Below are 6,645 nucleotides of genomic sequence, written 5' to 3'. Positions count from 1 at the left end.
GGGGCTGGCTGGCATGTGGTGCTGGGGGATTGAACTGCAGTCCCTGTGCTTTGCTAAGCTTGTTCTAAGTAGGTGCTTTAGACCACTGAGCCATCTCACCAGCCCCATTTGGGTTTATTTCTGAACATTCACTGCCACTGATTGTCTTCTGCACATTCCTGGGTCATTATCAAAATAACATGAACTGGTACACATGTTGTTACTTGGTAGAATTCGTTACTCTTCTTCCTGAGAATATTTCTGAAAACTAGTGTTTTTAGGCTAAGATGGTAGCACAGTTTAATTTTTTAGTCTCTTTTAAAAATAGGATTATAATTTAATAAAGGCTTTTATTATAGTTTTCAATAGATTCTGAAAATTTTTCATATTATAATGCCTTGCATATTCCTTTTAAAATTTGTTTATAGTCTTTCTGTTTGGGACTATGATTGAGATCTTCTATTCCATTATATTTTGACTTGTTAGTATTTATCCATGAACATTTGTACTTTTAAATGTGGGCATATCACAATGTTTTTTTTAGCTCATTTATCGTTCATTTTCTTTTCTATATGTGAAACCATATTATCTATAAGCAATTTTTAACCTTTTGTATTCAAGCATACACATTTTTTTCAGATTAGTTAAATTGTCAACACTATTGCTTATCTGGGTGCAAATTCAAACACTGCAAATTAGTGAGCTGTTCTGTCCTCTGTTCCCTCACTTGTCAAACTCTAAGATCTGTACTGCTCACTCTGTAAGGACAATGCACAGATCTAGTTGGCAATATGTAAAAAGCACTTAGCAAATTCCTGGAGCATAATAAACATTCAAAATATTAATCATGGTTTTGTTTTTCTCAAATTAATTGCAGTCTTTTGATATACCATTAAACTATTAATTGCAGTTTTATTTTATTTATTTATTTTTGTGGAAATGGGGATTGAACTCAGGCCCTTGTGATTGTGGCAAGAGCTCATTCTACTGAGCTATCTCCCCAGCCCCTTAACTTCAGTTTTAAATGACTTTTAGTATAGATTTGTGAAAAGGCCTAGTGATAGATGTGTAGTATAAAGCTGATACTGGGCATACAGGGGACACCACATCGTGCAGTTTTAATATTTTTAAATAAAACAATAAATTATTGGGAAACTCAGTTGCACGGCAGTAAGTTCATGTTTTTGTGAAAAAACAATGATTCATGATTTAAAAACAATGGAAAAGTGGAAAGAGTTGTTTGTGTTTGGTTCTTAATTGTTTTGGAAACATCTATTATCTTTTATTTTTGCTAGAAGAATTCACTGACATGTCATTTCTTTGATATGTTAGAAAAGGTAGGTATCATGCTTAACAGATTCATTCATTCCATCAATTTGCAAAATTTATAGAACATCCTGTACTGTATTGTCCAAAGTAGGCATTCAGTAAATATCTTTTGAATATGACACACATAAATTAACCAAACCAAGAAGAAATGAAGAAACTCAAAGAGTATATATATATATATATATATATATATATATATTTCCAAATTGCATAATGAAAATATTATTTTATTTCTTTTGCAATTGAGTCAATATACAATGTATTTTCTTATGGTAACATTCTTTCAAATTGAGCTTTTTTTTTCATGGTACCAGGGATTGAACTCAGGACCCTGCGCTTGCTGGGAAAGAGCTTATTCTACTGAGCTATCTTGCTGGTCCCCAAATTGAGTTTTATAAAAGTACATTTAATTAAGATTAAGTACGTAGTTAATAAATTAATAAATTAAGATTAAATATGTACTTATAAAATGTATTTACCCTGAAATGGTTAAGTATGTAAAGTCTTGATGCTCACACAAACAGTACATTATACATTAAACACATTAATGGTCATTTTCTTTCCATTAATAACAGAGATAAAACCACAACATTTATTGCTTATATCAAATGCAGGTTAAGATCCAGAGAGACTTCAAAAGTGAATCCTTTTAGGAAAGGATTTCTCAGTGTCAGTCAGGGTAAATACCATGCTGGACATGTGTGAATAACGCTGTGTAGTGTACCACTTTTTAGCAAACACAAATGTCTTTATTTGAGACAGCTGGTGATTCAGGAAGTCCAAAATCTGGTCAGGTGGTATAATGAAAGTGAGATACTGTTCTGGTTTCATCACTGTTGGTATTTTCTAGTTGTAGTAGATGTACTATATAATGACCTCACATCTTCCGACAAGCGTGTTCCTCTGACTCCTGTTCCTTTAAACACCACCTCCTGGTCATCTGTTGGCCAATACTATGTATATTTAACTGATTCTTTCTCCGCAACTCAGTTTAGCATGACAACCACTTTGGACTTCTGCTGCCAAGCCATGAACTAGAAATGGCGACAGGTATTAGGAAGGGGACCCTGTGTTAAGACGTAACTCCTTGGTGCCTCTTCCATGTCAACTAAGCTGGATTAATATAATCATTTTCAGTATTTTGCAGTTTAACATGGCTCTGCACATACGGGCTCACATGTTTGTATTTGTTTTGATTTCTGTTTTCTGGAAACTTCGCCACTCTCTGAGGATAGTCATGGGACTCACTCTGAATTTTCAGGCACAGCGGCTGCCAGCAGCACTGTACATCCAGCTCCTCAAGCTCTCGCTTGAATGGTGGTGGGTGTGACCCGGAGCGAGCCAGCGCTGCTGGCCCAAAAATATTATTTTAAAATAAAAGAGACAGACAAGACAATATTTTACTTCCTCTCTTTCTAGTGTATGTAACCATCCTCAATAAGACAAATATTTAATCAAGAGTCACAGGCTAAAGAACTATGAGTAGATATTGGAGACAGCCAATGCTCTCTCCTCAGGGCACACTTTCCCCTTGATGCCCATATGGTAACTATTACTCCAATCAGCTCATTTTTCCTTTCATTCATAGTGGAATCAATTGATATCTTACTTTTCCTCGAAAACCTAATCTATAGACTCTGGCTCAATGCAAAGATTTATTTATATATGCTGGTCTGTGATTTATTTCACTGTTTTTCTTCTAGGACAAGTCACTGAAAGACTTTCCTTTCCAGTAAGATGGTATTAACCTTCTCTTGTTGCAATCACCATCCTAATGGTATCAATATTGCTTCATCATTTTTCTCACTTACTTTATTATATTTGATAAACAAATACATACAGCCTCGCATATCCATACACTGACATAGTTTATTAGCACACTGATAATTGCCTCTAGCAGATTATGGTGCCTCCTGCACTAACTGGCCTTCCTCCAGTTGATGCTGATGCTGGGATTTGAGTTAATTGCGGATGCATCTCAAACAACAGAGCAGGTGCTAGGAGAAAGAACATTCCCTGCATTTTCTTGGTTATTTATAGTCACAGCTCCTCTACACTAAACCCTGGAGCTGGCTTTTAGAGCCCACTGTATAACAATTTCATTCACTTTCATGTCAACAAGCTTTGGCTTGATAAATTAAAACAGAAAAATGCTGGCTAAAGCACCGCAGCATGACATGATTCATTTTGCTCCAAGGTTCTGGCAGTTCCCCAAGAATGACCGCTTTCTTCCGAGTGTCCTTATCATTTTCCCATCTGGAAAGGGCTGAACCTCACTGTACACCAGGGAGCTAAAGGCCTGTGCGGGTTGCATTCAAAGTCCATTAACAATCATAACTCTAAATATCATCACCCTTTCCCCAGCAAGGTTAACCGCGGTCTACAGATAGAAAGCAAGGTCAATATTTTACTTTTATTTAAGTAAATACAAAGCTAACTACATGATTTCCTAATTACATAGGGCTTTATGCTAAACTGAACCATTATGTTATTAGGCTTTTTGAATCTTTCTTAAAATTACTCAAAAGTAATTTTGAAGGATAGTTCTTTTAAAGAGAAATTAAGAAGAAATAGAACAGACTTTCAAAACAGGCTAATAGGAGGTTTACAATGATTAAAACATTGTATGTTGTGTATTGTTTTCTTTATAATACTTACTTAGAGTTTAAGGTAATTTTGATGAACTCATCTTAAATTTAGAAACTTCTGGTTTTAGTTGTCAGTTTATATTAAAAATAGTTTATTTGGGCCACAGAGATAGTTCAGTAGTCTAAGCACCTGCTTACGTAAGGGCAAGGACCCGGGTTCAATCCTTGGTACTGCAGGCTGTGCCAGCCCTTGAGCAGGGCACTGAGTCTGGGCATGGTGTCACACATCTGTAATCCCAGTGCTAGGGAGGCTGAAACAGGAGGATAACTATGAGTCCAAGCTGCCTGATGAGACCCTGTACCAAATATATAAAAAAAAATAAAAAATAATTTACTTACTTGTTCTTCTTTCAGATGAGATCCATTTTAAACGGTCTTAGGCAGCACAGTTTTTTTTATTTAAACAGTTAACCATAAAGATGCAAAGGTCACTAAGAAACAAAGCCATAGTCTTTGGAAAAGACGCTAAGTAGAGCATAGTCACTGAGCCTATTGTTCAATTTTTGTACTTTTGAAACTTATGAGTATATTTTCTTAGCTGACTATATGCTAATTAATAGTAAATTGAGTTTAAAAGTCTTACCAAACGAGCATTTATCACCAAAATAATTAAGAAGGCATGATTAATAGTCTGTGAATTCTAAAAAGGTATGCATTTTAGAAGGAATGAGTGATTTCATTTGTTATTCTTTTGTAGCTGCCTTTTTCCTAGACATCTAAACAGTGAATTCTAATGGTTTAATGGTCAATTTATGATGCACATTGATAGGTCAGGATTCAAAGTTTCCATGGCACCCTGCCATAAATGCTCTCCCTCCTGCCACCACACCCTCTCACCCTTGGCCCCACGCAGAGACAAACCAAAAACCGCAGAACAGGTCCACCTGACTTGGACCTGGGCAAGCAACCATGAAACTCTCCTTTGTTAGTATTAAAGGTCCCCCACATACCAGGTAGCCCTGACAAGATTAGCTCTCCCTCAGAGCTGTTCCAGCCTACAATCACCCTCCCTAAAAGATCCTATAGAGTCTCCTATCCCCCCTTTATTTGTTGCTGTCTTGATCAGCTAGACAGCCAGCCTGTTTGATGCCATCAATAAATCTACTCCTCCTGTCAGAATGCCTGGTCTGGTTGATTGCGTGTGTTTGTACCTAACACACGTGAGTGACTGTGAGGATGGTCTTAAAGATGGAAGACGTAGAAATGATCAGAAGCCTTGACTAGTTAGCGTGGCTGTGGAAAGGAGCAAGTTCTCAACGCAATGAGAAAAGACAGGCAAAATCCTCACTGTTTATTAAAGGATAAATCATGTGGAAAAGTCAGGCAATTTTGTATAAGAAATGTCACAATTTACTGAGACTGACAAGTGGTCAGGAATGTCCAGAGACTTAAAACTTTAGTGTTGTCCATTGAACACTGGGGATCCAGGTAGAGAGGGAGACAGGAGAACAAAGAGCATAGCTTCAAATTCCATAGTGCTGGAATGTAGCATGTGAAATCTGTTTAGGAAGGTACTTACTGGGGGAAACAAAAATCTCCCAATAGGATTTTGGGTGTATAAGGGTAAATATGAAGTTTGATTCTAGAGTGTGGAAGTTGGGAGTTAAATATCTTTGGATAATAATAAACTAAGTTACGCTCACTGTGGACAGTTGAGCCCGGGAAGCAATCATATGTCCCGTGGTGTCTGTGTGAGAATCGCAGTTTTTAGGGTGGGGACATGAAGTCCAGATTAAGAAGATAGTCAATAACTCTCTCATTGAAAGGAAGACACTCCAGTTCCATAAATCACTTAGCTAATGTTCACCTACTGTGCACATACACTATGTTAATCACAAATGATAGAGCAATTATTCATAAAGAACTCTGGGTTTGAGTATGATCAGAGACAATAAGAGCAGGAAGTCTTAATTTCTTTTTTTCTTTTTTTTACTATTCTTGTATGTTGCATGTCCCCATTCTGTTATCAAGTTGTTATTTGCATTGTGTTCAACATCAGAACCTCCTCTTATATTATGGTGAGGGATTTTTAAGAGAAAGTTTTTCAGGTTTAATAAAGAGATTATGCTCCACAAAATTGCTAATCTTAAAAGACAAGAAAATCAATTTATTCAATAGCAATGGATATTGAGAAACAATGGAACAAGACACAGAATTGCTTTAGTCACCAACACAATGACCACATAACAAGGTAATAGTAAATACTAGCCCTCCCTAAGGAATTCTGGGAAATACCTGCAGAGGAGTGCCTGACACCAAATACTGGCTGTAGAGTCCAGCAGGAGAAGTGTCTGTGGTGCCTGGGTCTGGACTCCACAGTGCTCTATGGTGAGGTCCCTTGAGTGGAGCACAAGCCTGGACCCACACTTTTCCCCAGCAGGGTGTTCTTCCACCATCTACATACACCCTGTTCCACTTTTAACAAAGGTTGATAAAATAGTCCTGGGGTGGGGCTTGAGGACCCTCATCTCTTGGACAGTCTGGGCCCTGATGGCCAGGAACCAGTTTGCAGATGGTGGTCCAGAGCAAATTGCTAGTCAGAAATTTGGAATTTTGTTGTTGGAGCCACAAAGCTGAACATGGTTCTGTCAACTCCTTATTCATCCAAGTCAGAGGGCAATTTCAGGTATTTGGGCTACTGATCATCTACTGCTGATTTAGGGACTGAGCTATGCGTGACAGCCCACAT

General features: G+C 37.4%; 1 pseudogene; it reads right to left on the bottom strand.

The window, feature by feature from the left end:
• Window positions 1–2,038: 2,038 nt before the first annotated feature.
• LOC101582291 lies at window positions 2,039–6,352 on the bottom strand (annotated as a pseudogene).
• Between the last annotated feature and the right edge of the window lie 293 nt (window positions 6,353–6,645).

Source organism: Octodon degus, unplaced genomic scaffold, assembly GCF_000260255.1.
Source record: "Octodon degus isolate 3935 unplaced genomic scaffold, OctDeg1.0 scaffold00040, whole genome shotgun sequence".
In the NCBI taxonomy this organism is placed as follows: Eukaryota; Metazoa; Chordata; class Mammalia; order Rodentia; family Octodontidae; genus Octodon; species Octodon degus.
Note: the sequence above shows the minus strand (reverse complement) of the source record. Positions and strands in the feature narration are given on the sequence as shown.